Here is a 16,386-nt window from a genome sequence, read left to right as displayed (position 1 = left end):
GCTGTGCTCATTTCAATCTCTGGTTTTATGCAGCACCCCAACTCACCTTTACCCTTAAGCAAGCATAAGTTGGTTTTCTAAATTTGAGACCCTGTTCTGTTCTGTAATTCAGTTCCTGTGTAGCCAAGTTTACATTCCGTGTATTACTGATATTTTATGATGTTTCTTTTTCTGTGTGACTTATTTCAGTTAGAATCATCGAACCTGAATCCACTCATTGTGCTGCTAAGGGCGTGATGACATAGATTTCATTGCTGAGTGATATTGCTTTGTAAGTAAATACCACAACTTCTTTATCCATTTTTCACTTTCTGCGATGTTGAACTTGTACTGTAAACGAGGTTCTTGTAAACAGAGCCGTTCCAAACTTTGGGGTGGCTGTGTCTTTTTGATTTTAATTTCCCTAAGTTATAGGACCATAAGTGGAAGTGCCCTAGGCTCTGTTGCTTTGTTTTTTAGATGTTTCAGGAAACACCATACACTTGTCCCGAGTGTCTGTTGGCCATTTACATCCGGCCCATCACCATAACAAGGCTCCCAGTTCTCCATGGCCTGTCCTGCCTTTCTGGATTTTACACTTTTTTCAGATGGCCCTTTTGACCGGGGGGAAGTGAGACTTCATTGTAGTGCAGATTTCCTTTGCAAGCTTGCTTGGTTGGCCAAAAAGGCCGTATGCGTTTTTTCCTGAATATATTCAGGGAAAAACGCATACGCACTTTTTGGCCAAGTGCATCATTGTGGACGTTCTGCCTCTTTTCCTATGCTTTCAATGCAATTCCAGTCTACCTCCTGAAATCGGTTTCCTGCAATTCTGCCCCGCTTTCAAGTCCTCTTGGCAGCCTTACTTCAGTATATTTTTGGACGATAGCTGTCATTTATAACTCTGCAGGTTTGTGAATTACAGTGCCCCTGAGCTCCTTTCTTCAACTCGCTTTCTTGTGACCTGTCCGCAACACCGCAGGATGGCTTCAGGCCCTAATCTGGTTCCGGCACCGCACGCTGAGCCTTTGGTTAATTCCTCTTCCTGGTGGGAAATGAGAGTTAAATTTGCCCGTCCAGACACCTCCAGCTAGTCTCTCATTGGTTCTCGCTATTCCTGTTCATCTTCCGCAGAAATTGCAAACTGGGCCAAACAGGAGGTTAAAGGCGCTGACTCTCCAAGTGGGGAGAGTGTTAGTAAAGCGTCTGGAATGTTGCACCCGAGTACCAGGGGAGGAAAACTGAGACATATTTGAACACGTCTCCCGTTCACACGGTTGATCATACTCTGGGTTCCACATGCATGTTTTAGCTGAAGGAAGAATACCTTAAACCTGGGTAGTTGAAACCCGTGGAATGGGTACCATGCAATATGACTTCAAAGGGTCTTCATTTGCTCACCGAACCTCTCCAATCCTATCACTGCTGCGTTTATGCCCCTGTACACATGCTTGATTCTCTTTCGGAGACATAGCAATCCATAGGTTTTAAGATACTTACTAGTCAGGTACATTCTTAGGCGTTTAATATGGGGTGTTGAGTCCATTACGTTGAGCAAGGAGTAGCTCTTGTCTATTCCATATTTGGCTTAAGGAACTTTATCTGTGCTCATTTCAATCTCTGGTTTTATGCAGCACCCCAACTCACCTTTCCCCTTAAGCAAGCATAAGTTGGTTTTCTAAATTTGAGACCCTGTTCTGTTTTGGAATTCAGTTCCTGTGTAGCCAAGTTTACATTCCGTGTATTAGTGATATCTTATGATGTTTCTTTTTCTGTATGACTTATTTCAGTTAGAATCATCGTACCTGAATCCACTCATTATGCTGCTATGGGCCTGATGACATAGATTTTATTGCTGAGTGATATTGCTTTGTAAGTAAATACCACAAGTTCTTTATCCATTTTTCACTTTCTGCGATGTTGAACTTGTACTGTAAACGAGGTTCTTGTAAACAGAGCCATCCCAAACTTTGGGGTGGCTGTGTCTTTTTGATTTTAATTTCCCTAAGCTATAGGACCATAAGTGGAAGTGCCCTAGGCTCTGTTGCTTTGTTTTTTAGATGTTTCACGAAACACCATACACTTCTCCCGAGTGTCTGTTGGCAATTTACATCCCGCCCATCAGCATAACAAGGCTCCCAGTTCTCCATGGCCTGTCCTGCCTTTCTGGATTTTACACTTTTTTCAGATGGCCCTTTTGACCGGGGGGAAGTGAGACTTCATTGTAGTGCAGATTTCCTTTGCAAGGTTGCTAGGTTGGCCAAAAAGGGCGTATGCGTTTTTTCCTGAATATATTCAGGGAAGAACGCATACGCACTTTTTGGCCAAGTGCATCATTGTGGACGTTCTGCCTCTTTTCCTATGCTTTCAATGCAATTCCAGTCTACCTCCTGAAATCGGTTTCCTGCAATTCTGCCCCGCTTTCAAGTCCTCTTGGCAGCCTTACTTCAGTATATTTTTGGACGATAGCTGTCATTTATAACTCTGCAGATTTGTGAATTACAGTGCCCCTGAGTTCCTTTCTTCAACTCACTTTATTGTGAGCTGGCCGCAACACCGAAGGATTGCTTCAGGCCCTAATCTGGTTCCGGTCCAGCACGCTGAGCCTTTGGTTAATTCCTCTTCCTGGTGGGAAATGAGAGTTAAATTTGCCCGTCCAGACACCTCCAGCTAGTCTCTCATTGGTTCTCCCTATTCCTGTTCATCTTGCGCAGAAATTGCAAACTGGGCCAAACAGGAGGTTAAAGGCGTTGACTCTCCAAGTGGGGAGAGTGTTAGTAAAGCGTCTGGAATGTTGCACCCGAGTATCAGGGGAGGAAAACTGAGACATATTTGAACACGTCTCCCATTCACACGGTTGATCATACTCTGGGTTCCACATGCATGTTTTAGCTGAAGGAAGAATACCTTAAACCTGGGTAGTTGAAACCCGTGGAATGGGTACCATGCAATATGACTTCAAAGGGTCTTCATTTGCTCACCGAACCTCTCCAATCCTATCACTGCTGCGTTTATGCCCCTGTACACACGCTTGATTCTCTTTTGGAGACATAGCAATCCATAGGTTTTAAGATAATTACTAGTCAGGTACATTCTTAGGCGTTTAATATGGGGTGTTGAGTCCATTTCGTTGAGCAAGGAGTAGCTCTTGTCTATTCCATATTTGGCTTAAGGAACTTTATCTGTGCTCATTTCAATCTCTGGTTTTATGCAGCACCCCAACTCACCTTTCCCCTTAAGCAAGCATAAGTTGGTTTTCTAAATTTGAGACCCTGTTCTGTTTTGGAATTCAGTTCCTGTGTAGCCAAGTTTACATTCCGTGTATTAGTGATATCTTATGATGTTTCTTTTTCTGTATGACTTATTTCAGTTAGAATCATCGTACCTGAATCCACTCATTATGCTGCTACGGGCCTGATGACATAGATTTCATTGCTGAGTGATATTGCTTTGTAAGTAAATACCACAACTTCTTTATCCATTTTTCACTTTCTGCGATGTTGAACTTCTACTGTAAACGAGGTTCTTGTAAACAGAGCCATCCCAAACTTTGGGGTGGCTGTGTCTTTTTGATTTTAATTTCCCTAAGCTATAGGACCATAAGTGGAAGTGCCCTAGGCTCTGTTGCTTTGTTTTTTAGATGTTTCACGAAACACCATACACTTGTCCCGAGTGTCTGTTGGCCATTTACATCCGGCCCATCACCATAACAAGGCTCCCAGTTCTCCATGGCCTGTCCTGCCTTTCTGGATTTTACACTTTTTTCAGATGGCCCTTTTGACCGGGGGGTAGTGAGACTTCATTGTAGTGCAGATTTCCTTTGCAAGCTTGCTTGGTTGGCCAAAAAGGCCGTATGCGTTTTTTCCTGAATATATTCAGGAAAAAACGCATATGCCCTTTTTGGCCAAGTGCATCATTGTGGACGTTCTGCCTCTTTTCCTATGCTTTCAATGCAATTCCAGTCTACCTCCTGAAATCGGTTTCCTGCAATTCTGCCCCGCTTTCAAGTCCTCTTGGCAGCCTTACTTCAGTATATTTTTGGACGATAGCTGTCATTTATAACTCTGCAGGTTTGTGAATTACAGTGCTCCTGAGCTCCTTTCTTCAACTCGCTTTCTTGTGACCTGGCCACAACACCACAGGATGGCTTCAGGCCCTAATCTGGTTCCGGCACGGCACGCTGAGCCTTTGGTTAATTCCTCTTCCTGGTGGGAAATGAGAGTTAAATTTGCCCGTCCAGACACCTCCAGCTAGTCTCTCATTGGTTCTCACTATTCCTGTTCATCTTGCGCAGAAATTGCAAACTGGGCCAAACAGGAGGTTAATGGGACTGACTCTCCAATTGAGGAGAGTGTTAGTAAAGCGTCTGGAATGTTGCACCCGAGAACCAGGGTACGAAAACTGAGACATATTTGAACACGTCTCCCGATCACATGGTTGATCATACTCTAGGTTCCACATGCATGTTTTAGCTGAAGGAAGAATACCTTAAACCTGGAGAGTTGAAACCTGTGGAATGGGTACCATGCAATATGACTTCAAAGGGTCTTCATTTGCTCACCGAACCTCTCCAATCCTATCACTGCTGCGTTTATGCCCCTGTACACATGCTTGATTCTCTTTCAGAGACATAGCATTCCATAGGTTTTAAGATACTTCCTATTCAGGTACATTCTAAGGCGTTTAATATGCGGTGTTGAGTCCATTTCGTTGAGCAAGGAGTAGCTCTTGTCTATTCCATATTTGGCTTAAGGAACTTTATCTGTGCTCATTTCAATCTCTGGTTTTATGCAGCACCCCAACTCACCTTTCCCCTTAAGCAAGCATAAGTTGGTTTTCTAAATTTGAGACCCTGTTCTGTTCTGTAATTCAGTTCCTGTGTAGCCAAGTTTACATTCCCTGTATTAGTGATATCTTATGATGTTTCTTTTTCTGTGTGACTTATTTCAGTTAGAATCATCGTACCTGAATCCACTCATTATGCTGCTACGAGGCTGATGACATAGATTTCATTGCTGATTGATACTGCATTGTACGTAAGTACCACAAGTTCTTTATCCATTTTTCACTTTCTGTGATGTTGAACTTGTACGGTAAACGAGGTTCTTGTAAACAGAGGCGTCCCAAACTTTGGGGTGGCTGTGTCTTTTTGATTTTAATTTCCGTAAGCTATAGGACCATAAGTGGAAGTGCCCTAGGCTCTGTTGCTTTGTTTTTTAGATGTTTCAGGAAACACCATACACTTCTCCCGAGTGTCTGTTGGCAATTTACATCCCGCCCATCAGCATAACAAGGCTCCCAGTTCTCCATGGCCTGTCCTGCCTTTCTGGATTTTACACTTTTTTCAGATGGCCCTTTTGACCGGGGGGAAGTGAGACTTCATTGTAGTGCAGATTTCCTTTGCAAGCTTGCTTGGTTGGCCAAAAAGGGCGTATGCGTTTTTTCCTGAATATATTCAGGAAAAAACGCATACGCCCTTTTTGGCCAAGTGCATCATTGTGGACGTTCTGCCTCTTTTCCTATGCTTTCAATGCAATTCCAGTCTACCTCCTGAAATCGGTTTCCTGCAATTCTGCCCCGCTTTCAAGTCCTCTTGGCAGCCTTACTTCAGTATATTTTTGGACGATAGCTGTCATTTATAACTCTGCAGGTTTGTGAATTACAGTTCCCCTGAGCTCCTTTCTTCAACTCGCTTTCTTGTGAGCTGGCCGCAACACCGCAGGATGGCTTCAGGCCCTAATCTGGTTCCGGCACGGCACGCTGAGCCTTTGGTTATTTCCTCTTCCTGGTAGGCAATGAGAGTTAAATTTGCCCGTCCAGACACCTCCAGCTAGTCTCTCATTGGTTCTCCCTATTCCTGTTCATCTTCCGCAGAAATTGCAAACTGGGCCAAACAGGAGGTTAAAGGCGTTGACTCTCCAAGTGGGGAGAGTGTTAGTAAAGCGTCTGGAATGTTGCACCCGAGTACCAGGGAAGGAAAACTGAGACATATTTGAACACGTCTCCCGTTCACACAGTTGATCATACTCTGGGTTCCACGTGCATGTTTTACCTGAAGGAAGAATACCTTAAACCTGCAGAGTTGAGACCCGTGGAATGGGTACCATGCAATATGACTTCAAAGGGTCTTCATTTGCTCACCGAACCTCTCCAATCCTATCACTGCTGCGTTTATGCCCCTGTACACTCGCTTGATTCTCTTTTGGAGACATAGCAATCCATAGGTTTTAAGATACTTACTAGTCAGGTACATTCTTTGGCGTTTAATATGCGGTGTTGAGTCCATTTCATTGAGCAAGGAGTAGCTCTTGTCTATTCCATATTTGGCTTAAGGAACTTTATCTGTGCTCATTTCAATCTCTGGTTTTATGCAGCACCCCAACTCACCTTTCCCCTTAAGCAAGCATATGTTGGTTTTCTAAATTTGAGACCCTGTTCTGTTCTGTAATTCAGTTCCTGTGTAGCCAAGTTTACATTCCGTGTATTAGTGATATCTTATGATGTTTCTTTTTCTGTGTGACTTATTTCAGTTAGAATCATCGTACCTGAATCCACTCATTATGCTGCTACGGGCCTGATGACATAGATTTCATTGCTGAGTGATACTGCATTATACGTAAGTACCACAAGTTCTTTATCCATTTTTCACTTTCTGTGATACTGAACTTGTACGGTAAATGAGGTTCTTGTAAACAGAGGCGTCCCAAACTTTGGGGTGGCTGTGTCTTTTTGATTTTAATTTCCCTAAGCTATAGGACCATAAGTGGAAGTGCCCTAGGCTCTGTTGCTTTGTTTTTTAGATGTTTCAGGAAACACCATACACTTCTCCCGAGTGTCTGTTGGCAATTTACATCCCGCCCATCAGCATAACAAGGCTCCCAGTTCTCCATGGCCTGTCCTGCCTTTCTGGATTTTACACTTTTTTCAGATGGCCCTTTTGACCGGGGGGAAGTGAGACTTCATTGTAGTGCAGATTTCCTTTGCAAGCTTGCTTGGTTGGCCAAAAAGGGCGTATGCGTTTTTTCCTGAATATATTCAGGAAAAAACGCATACGCCCTTTTTGGCCAAGTGCATCATTGTGGACGTTCTGCCTCTTTTCCTATGCTTTCAATGCAATTCCAGTCTACCTCCTGAAATTGGTTTCCTGCAATTCTGCCCCGCTTTCAAGTCCTCTTGGCAGCCTTACGTCAGTATATTTTTGGACGATAGCTGTCATTTATAACTCTGCAGATTTGTGAATTACAGTGCCCCTGAGCTCCTTTCTTCAACTCGCTTTCTTGTGAGCTGGCCGCAACACCGCAGGATGGCTTCAGGCCCTAATCTGGTTCCGGCACGGCATGCTGAGCCTTTGGTTATTTCCTCTTCCTGGTGGGAAATGAGAGTTAAATTTGCCCGTCCATACACCTCCAGCTAGTCTCTCATTGGTTCTCACTATTCCTGTTCATCTTCCGCAGAAATTGCAAACTGGGCCAAACAGGAGGTTAAAGGCGTTGACTCTCCAAGTGGAGAGAGTGTTAGTAAAGCGTCTGGAATGTTGCACCCGAGTATCAGGGGAGGAAAACTGAGACATATTTGAACACGTCTCCCATTCACACGGTTGATCATACTCTGGGTTCCACATGCATGTTTTAGCTGAAGGAAGAATACCTTAAACCTGGGTAGTTGAAACCCGTGGAATGGGTACCATGCAATATGACTTCAAAGGGTCTTCATTTGCTCACCGAACCTCTCCAATCCTATCACTGCTGCGTTTATGCCCCTGTACACACGCTTGATTCTCTTTTGGAGACATAGTAATCCATAGGTTTTAAGATACTTACTAGTCAGGTACATTCTTAGGCGTTTAATATGGGGTGTTGAGTCCATTTCGTTGAGCAAGGAGTAGCTCTTGTCTATTCCATATTTAGCTTAAGGAACTTTATCTGTGCTCATTTCAATCTCTGGTTTTATGCAGCACCCCAACTCACCTTTCCCCTTAAGCAAGCATAAGTTGGTTTTCTAAATTTGAGACCCTGTTCTGTTTTGGAATTCAGTTCCTGTGTAGCCAAGTTTACATTCCGTGTATTAGTGATATCTTATGATGTTTCTTTTTCTGTGTGACTTATTTCAGTTAGAATCATCGTACCTGAATCCACTCATTATGCTGCTACGGGCCTGATGACATAGATTTCATTGCTGAGTGATACTGCATTGTACGTAAGTACCACAAGTTCTTTATCCATTTTTCACTTTCTGTGATGTTGAACTTGTACGGTAAACGAGATTCTTGTAAACAGAGGCGTCCCAAACTTTGGGGTGGCTGTGTCTTTTTGATTTTAATTTCCCTAAGCTATAGGACCATAAGTGGAAGTGCCCTAGGCTCTGTTGCTTTGTTTTTTAGATGTTTCAGGAAACACCATACACTTCTCCCGAGTGTCTGTTGGCAATTTACATCCCGCCCATCAGCATAACAAGGCTCCCAGTTCTCCATGGCCTGTCCTGCCTTTCTGGATTTTACACTTTTTTCAGATGGCCCTTTTGACCGGGGGGAAGTGAGACTTCATTGTAGTGCAGATTTCCTTTGCAAGCTTGCTTGGTTGGCCTAAAAGGGCGTATGCGTTTTTTCCTGAATATATTCAGGAAAAAACGCATACGCCCTTTTTAGCCAAGTGCATCATTGTGGACGTTCTGCCTCTTTTCCTATGCTTTCAATGCAATTCCAGTCTACCTCCTGAAATCGGTTTCCTGCAATTCTGCACCGCTTTCAAGTCCTCTTGGCAGCCTTACTTCAGTATATTTTTGGACGATAGCTGTCATTTATAACTGCAGGTTTGTGAATTACAGTGCCCCTCCGCTCCTTTCTTCATCTCGCTTTCTTTTGAGCTGGCCGCAACACCGCAGGATGGCTTCAGGCCCTAATCTGGTTCCGGCACGGCACGCTGAGCCTTTGGTTATTTCCTCTTCCTGGTGGGAAATGAGAGTTAAATTTGCCCGTCCAGACACCTCCAGCTAGTCTCTCATTGGTTCTCGCTATTCCTGTTCATCTTCCGCAGAAATTGCAAACTGGGCCAAACAGGAGGTTAAAGGCGCTGACTCTCCAAGTGGGGAGAGTGTTAGTAAAGCGTCTGGAATGTTGCACCCGAGTACCAGGGGAGGAAAAGTGAGACATATTTGAACACGTCTCCCGTTCACACGGTTGATCATACTCTGGGTTCCACATGCATGTTTTAGCTGAAGGAAGAATACCTTAAACCTGGAGAGTTGAGACCCGTGGAATGGGTACCATGCAATATGACTTCAAAGGGTCTTCATTTGCTCACCGAACCTCTCCAATCCTATCACTGCTGCGTTTATGCCCCTGTACACACACTTGATTCTCTTTTGGAGACATAGCAATCCATAGGTTTTAAGATACTTACTAGTCAGGTACATTCTTAGGTGTTTAATATGGGTTGTTGAGTCCATTTCGTTGAGCAAGGAGTAGCTCTTGTCTATTCCATATTTGGCTTAAGGAACTTTATCTGTGCTCATTTCAATCTCTGGTTTTATGCAGCACCCCAACTCACCTTTCCCCTTAAGCAAGCATAAGTTGGTTTTCTAAATTTGAGACCCTGTTCTGTTCTGTAATTCAGTTCCTGTGTAGCCAAGTTTAAATTCCGTGTATTAGTGATATCTTATGATGTTTCTTTTTCTGTGTGACTTATTTCAGTTAGAATCATCGTACCTGAATCCACTCATTATGCTGCTACGGGCCTGATGACATAGATTTCATTGCTGAGTGATACTGCATTGTACGTGAGTACCACAAGTTCTTTATCCATTTTTCACTTTCTGTGATATTGAACTTTTACAGTAAACGAGGTTCTTGTAAACAGAGGCGTCCCAAACTTTGGGGTGGCTGTGTCTTTTTGATTTTAATTTCCCTAAGCTATAGGACCATAAGTGGAAGTGCCCTAGGCTCTGTTGCTTTGTTTTTTAGATGTTTCAGGAAACACCATACACTTGTCCCGAGTGTCTGTTGGCAATTTACATCCCGCCCATCAGCATAACAAGGCTCCCAGTTCTCCATGGCCTGTCCTGCCTTTCTGGATTTTACACTTTTTTCAGATGGCCCTTTTGACCGGGGGGAAGTGAGACTTCATTGTAGTGCAGATTTCCTTTGCAAGCTTGCTTGGTTGGCCAAAAAGGGCGTATGCGTTTTTTCCTGAATATATTCAGGAAAAAACGCATACGCCCTTTTTGGCCAAGTGCATCATTGTGGACGTTCTGCCTCTTTTCCTATGCTTTCAATGCAATTCCAGTCTACCTCCTGAAATCGGTTTCCTGCAATGCTGCCGCGCTTTCAAATCCTCTTGGCAGCCTTACTTCAGTATATTTTTGGACGATAGCTGTCATTTATAACTCTGCAGGTTTGTGAATTACAGTGCCCCTGAGCTCCTTTCTTCAACTCGCTTTCTTGTGAGCTGGCCGCAACACCGCAGGATGGCTTCAGGCCCTAATCTGGTTCCGGCACGGCATGCTGAGCCTTTGGTTATTTCCTCTTCCTGGTGGGAAATGAGAGTTAAATTTGCCCGTCCATACACCTCCAGCTAGTCTGTCATTGGTTCTCACTATTCCTGTTCATCTTCCGCAGAAATTGTAAACTGGGCCAAACAGGAGGTTAAAGGCGCTGACTGTCCAAGTGGGGAGAGTGTTAGTAAAGCGTCTGGAATGTTTCACCCGAGTATCAGGGGAGGAAAACTGAGACATATTTGAACACGTCTCCCGTTCACACGGTTGATCATACTCTGGGTTCCACATGCATGTTTTAGCTGAAGGAAGAATACCTTAAACCTGGGTAGTTGAAACCCGTGGAATGGGTACCATGCAATATGACTTCAAAGGGTCTTCATTTGCTCACCGAACCTCTCCAATCCTATCACTGCTGCGTTTATGCCCCTGTACACACGCTTGATTCTCTTTTGGAGACATAGCAATCCATAGGTTTTAAGATAATTACTAGTCAGGTACATTCTTAGGCGTTTAATATGGGGTGTTGAGTCCATTTCGTTGAGCAAGGAGTAGCTCTTGTCTATTCCATATTTGGCTTAAGGAACTTTATCTGTGCTCATTTCAATCTCTGGTTTTATGCAGCACCCCAACTCACCTTTCCCCTTAAGCAAGCATAAGTTGGTTTTCTAAATTTGAGACCCTGTTCTGTTTTGGAATTCAGTTCCTGTGTAGCCAAGTTTACATTCCGTGTATTAGTGATATCTTATGATGTTTCTTTTTCTGTGTGACTTATTTCAGTTAGAATCATCGTACCTGAATCCACTCATTATGCTGCTACGGGCCTGATGACATAGATTTCATTGCTGAGTGATACTGCATTGTACGTAAGTATCACAGGTTCTTTATCCATTTTTCACTTTCTGTGATACTGAACTTGTACGGTTAACGAGGTTCTTGTAAACAGAGGCGTCCCAAACTTTGGGGTGGCTGTGTCTTTTTGATTTTAATTTCCCTAAGCTATAGGACCATAAGTGGAAGTGCCCTAGGCTCTGTTGCTTTGTTTTTTAGATGTTTCAGGAAACACCATACACTTGTCCCGAGTGTCTGTTGGCAATTTACATCCCGCCCATCAGCATAACAAGGCTCCCAGTTCTCCATGGCCTGTCCTGCCTTTCTGGATTTTACACTTTTTTCAGATGGCCCTTTTGACCGGGGGGAAGTGAGACTTCATTGTAGTGCAGATTTCCTTTGCAAGCTTGCTTGGTTGGCCGAAAAGGGCGTATGCGTTTTTTCCTGAATATATTCAGGAAAAAACGCATACGCCCTTTTTGGCCAAGTGCATCATTGTGGACGTTCTGCCTCTTTTCCTATGCTTTCAATGCAATTCCAGTCTACCTCCTGAAATCGGTTTCCTACAATTCTGCCCCGCTTTCATTCCTCTTGGCAGCCTTACTTCAGTATATTTTTGGACGATAGCTGTCATTTATAACTCTGCAGGTTTGTGAATTACAGTGCCCCTGAGCTCCTTTCTTCAACTCGCTTTCTTGTGACCTGGCCGCAACACCGCAGGATGGCTTCAGGCCCTAATCTGGTTCCGGCACGGCACGCTGAGCCTTTGGTTATTTCCTCTTCCTGGTGGGAAATGAGAGTTAAATTTGCCCGTCCAGACACCTTCAGCTAGTCTCTCATTGGTTCTCCCTATTCCTGTTCATCTTCCACAGAAATTGCAAACTGGGCCAAACAAGAGGTTAAAAGGAACTGACTCTCCAAGTTGGGAGAGTGTTAGTAAAGTGTCTGGAATGTTGCACCCGAGTACCAGGGTACGAAAACTGAGACATATTTGAACACATCTCCCGTTCACACGGTTGATCATACTCTGGGTTCCACATGCATGTTTTAGCTGAAGGAAGAATACCTTAAACCTGGAGAGTTGAGACCCGTGGAATGGGTACCATGCAATATGACTTCAAAGGGTCTTCATTTGCTCACCGAACCTCTCCAATCCTATCACTGCTGCGTTTATGCCCCTGTACACATGCTTGATTCTCTTTTGGAGACATAGCAATCCATAGGTTTTAAGATACTTACTAGTCAGGTACATTCTTAGGCGTTTAATATGGGGTGTTGAGTCCATTTCATTGAGCAAGGAGTAGCTCTTGTCTATTCCATATTTGGCTTAAGGAACTTTATCTGTGCTCATTTCAATCTCTGGTTTTATGCAGCACCCCAACTCACCTTTTCTCTTAAGCAAACATAAGTTGGTTTTCTAAATTTGAGACCCTGTTCTGTTTTGGAGTTCAGTTCCTGTGTAGCCAAGTTTACATTCCGTGTATTAGTGATATCTTATGATGTTTCTTTTTCTGTGTGACTTATTTCAGTTAGAATCATCGTACCTGAATCCACTCATTATGCTGCTACGGGCCTGATGACATAGATTTCATTGCTGAGTGATACTGCATTGTACGTAAGTACCACAAGTTCTTTATCCATTTTTCACTTTCTGTGATACTGAACTTGTACGGTAAACGAGGTTCTTGTAAACAGAGGCGTCCCAAACTTTGGGGTGGCTGTGTCTTTTTGATTTTAATTTCCCTAAGCTATAGGACCATAAGTGGAAGTGCCCTAGGCTCTGTTCCTTTGTTTTTTAGATGTTTCAGGAAACACCATACACTTCTCCCGAGTGTCTGTTGGCAATTTACATCCCGCCCATCAGCATAACAAGGCTCCCAGTTCTCCATGGCCTGTCCTGCCTTTCTGGATTTTACACTTTTTTCAGATGGCCCTTTTGACCGGGGGGAAGTGAGACTTCATTGTAGTGCAGATTTCCTTTGCAAGTTTGCTTGGTTGGCCAAAAAGGGCGTATGCGTTTTTTCCTGAATATATTCAGGAAAAAACGCATACGCCCTTTTTGGCCAAGTGCATCATTGAGGACGTTCTGCCTCTTTTCCTATGCTTTCAATGCAATTCCAGTCTACCTCCTGAAATCGGTTTCCTGCAATTCTGCCCCGCTTTCAAGTCCTCTTGGCAGCCTTACTTCAGTATATTTTTGGACGATAGCTGTCATTTATAACTCTGCAGTTTTGTGAATTACAGTGCCCCTGAGCTCCTTTCTTCAACTCGCTTTCTTGTGAGCTTGCCGCAACACCGCAGGATGGCTTCAGGCCCTAATCTGGTTCCGGCACGGCACGCTGAGCCTTTGGTTAATTCCTCTTCCTGGTGGGAAATGAGAGTTAAATTTGCCCGTCCAGACACCTCCAGCTAGTCTCTCATTGGTTCTCCCTATTCCTGTTCATCTTCCGCAGAAATTGCAAACTGGGCCAAACAGGAGGTTAAAGGGACTGACTCTCCAAGTTGGGAGAGTGTTAGTAAAGCGTCTGGAATGTTGCACCCGAGTACCAGGGTACGAAAACTGAGACATATTTGAACACGTCTCCCGTTCACACGGTTGATCATACTCTGGGTTCCACATGCATGTTTTAGCTGAAGGAAGAATACCTTAAACCTGGGTAGTTGAAACCCGTGCAATGGGTACCATGCAATATGACTTCAAAGGGTCTTCATTTGCTCACCGAACCTCTCCAATCCTATCACTGCTGCGTTTATGCCCCTGTACACATGCTTGATTCTCTTTTGGAGACATAGCAATCCATAGGTTTTAAGATACTTACTAGTCAGGTACATTCTTAGGCGTTTAATATGGGGTGTTGAGTCCATTTCATTGAGCAAGGAGTAGCTCTTGTCTATTCCATATTTGGCTTAAGGAACTTTATCTGTGCTCATTTCAATCTCTGGTTTTATGCAGCACCCCAACTCACCTTTCCCCTTAAGCAAGCATAAGTTGGTTTTCTAAATTTGACACCCTGTTCTGTTCTGTAATTCAGTTCCTGTGTAGCCAAGTTTACATTCCGTGTATTAGTGATATCTTATGATGTTTCTTTTTCTGTGTGACTTATTTCAGTTAGAATCATCGTACCTGAATCCACTCTTTGTGCTGCTAAGGGCCTGTTGACATAGATTTCATTGCTGAGTGATATTGCTTTGTAAGTAAATACCACAACTTCTTTATCCATTTTTCACTTTTTGCGATGTTGAACTTGTACTGTAAACGAGGTTCTTGTAAACAGAGCCGTTCCATACTTTGGGGTGGCTGTGTCTTTTTGATTTTAATTTCCCTAAGCTATAGGACCATAAGTGGAAGTGCCCTAGGCTCTGTTCCTTTGTTTTTTAGATGTTTCAGGAAACACCATACACTTCTCCCGAGTGTCTGTTGGCAATTTACATCCCGCCCATCAGCATAACAAGGCTCCCAGTTCTCCATGGTCTGTCCTGCCTTTCTGGATTTTATTCTTTTTTCAGATGGCCCTATTGACCGGGGGGAAGTGAGACTTCATTGTAGTGCAGATTTCCTTTGCAAGTTTGCTTGGTTGGCCAAAAAGTGCGTATGCGTTTTTTCCTGAATATATTCAGGAAAAAACGCATACGCCCTTTTTGGCCAAGTGCATCACTGTGGACGTTCTGCCTCTTTTCCTATGCTTTCAATGCAATTCCAGTCTACCTCCTGAAATCGGTTTCCTGCAATTCTGCCCCGCTTTCAAGTCCTCTTGGCAGCCTTACTTCAGTATATTTTTGGACGATAACTGTCATTTATAACACTGAAGTTTTGTGAATTACAGTGCCCCTGAGCTCCTTTCTTCAACTCGCTTTCTTGTGAGCTGGCCGCAACACCGCAGGATGGCTTCAGGCCCTAATCTGGTTCCGGCACGGCATGCTGAGCCTTTGGTTATTTCCTCTTCCTGGTGGGAAATGAGAGTTAAATTTGCCCGTCCAGACACCTTCAGCTAGTCTCTCATTGGTTCTCCCTATTCCTGTTCATCTTCCACAGAAATTGCAAACTGGTCCAAACAAGAGGTTAAAAGGAACTGACTCTCCAAGTTGGGAGAGTGTTAGTAAAGCGTCTGGAATGTTGCACCCGAGTACCAGGGTACGAAAACTGAGACATATTTGAACACGTCTCCCGTTCACACGGTTGATCATACTCTGGGTTCCACATGCATGTTTTAGCTGAAGGAAGAATACCTTAAACCTGGAGAGTTGAGACCCGTGCAATGGGTACCATGCAATATGACTTCAAAGGGTCTTCATTTGCTCACCGAACCTCTCCAATCCTATCACTGCTGCGTTTATGCCCCTGTACACATGCTTGATTCTCTTTTGGAGACATAGCAATCCATAGGTTTTAAGATACTTACTAGTCAGGTACATTCTTAGGCGTTTAATATGGGGTGTTGAGTCCATTTCATTGAGCAAGGAGTAGCTCTTGTCTATTCCATATTTGGCTTAAGGAACTTTATCTGTGCTCATTTCAATCTCTGGTTTTATGCAGCACCCCAACTCACCTTTTCTCTTAAGCAAACATAAGTTGGTTTTCTAAATTTGAGACCCTGTTCTGTTTTGGAGTTCAGTTCCTGTGTAGCCAAGTTTACATTCCGTGTATTAGTGATATCTTATGATGTTTCTATTTCTGTGTGACTTATTTCAGTTAGAATCATCGTACCTGAATCCACTCATTATGCTGCTACGGGCCTGATGACATAGATTTCATTGCTGAGTGATACTGCATTGTACGTAAGTACCACAAGTTCTTTATCCATTTTTCACTTTCTGTGATACTGAACTTGTACGGTAAACGAGGTTCTTGTAAACAGAGGCGTCCCAAACTTTGGGGTGGCTGTGTCTTTTTGATTTTAATTTCCCTAAGCTATAGGACCATAAGTGGAAGTGCCCTAGGCTCTGTTCCTTTGTTTTTTAGATGTTTCAGGAAACACCATACACTTCTCCCGAGTGTCTGTTGGTAATTTACATCCCGCCCATCAGCATAACAAGGCTCCCAGTTCTCCATGGCCTGTCCTGCCTTTCTGGATTTTACACTTTTTTCAG

This window comes from Pseudorca crassidens, unplaced genomic scaffold (genome assembly GCF_039906515.1).
Source record: "Pseudorca crassidens isolate mPseCra1 unplaced genomic scaffold, mPseCra1.hap1 Scaffold_63, whole genome shotgun sequence".
NCBI classification, from domain to species: domain Eukaryota; kingdom Metazoa; phylum Chordata; class Mammalia; order Artiodactyla; family Delphinidae; genus Pseudorca; species Pseudorca crassidens.
The sequence above is the reverse complement of the archived record's forward strand: the minus strand, read 5'-3'. Positions refer to the sequence as shown.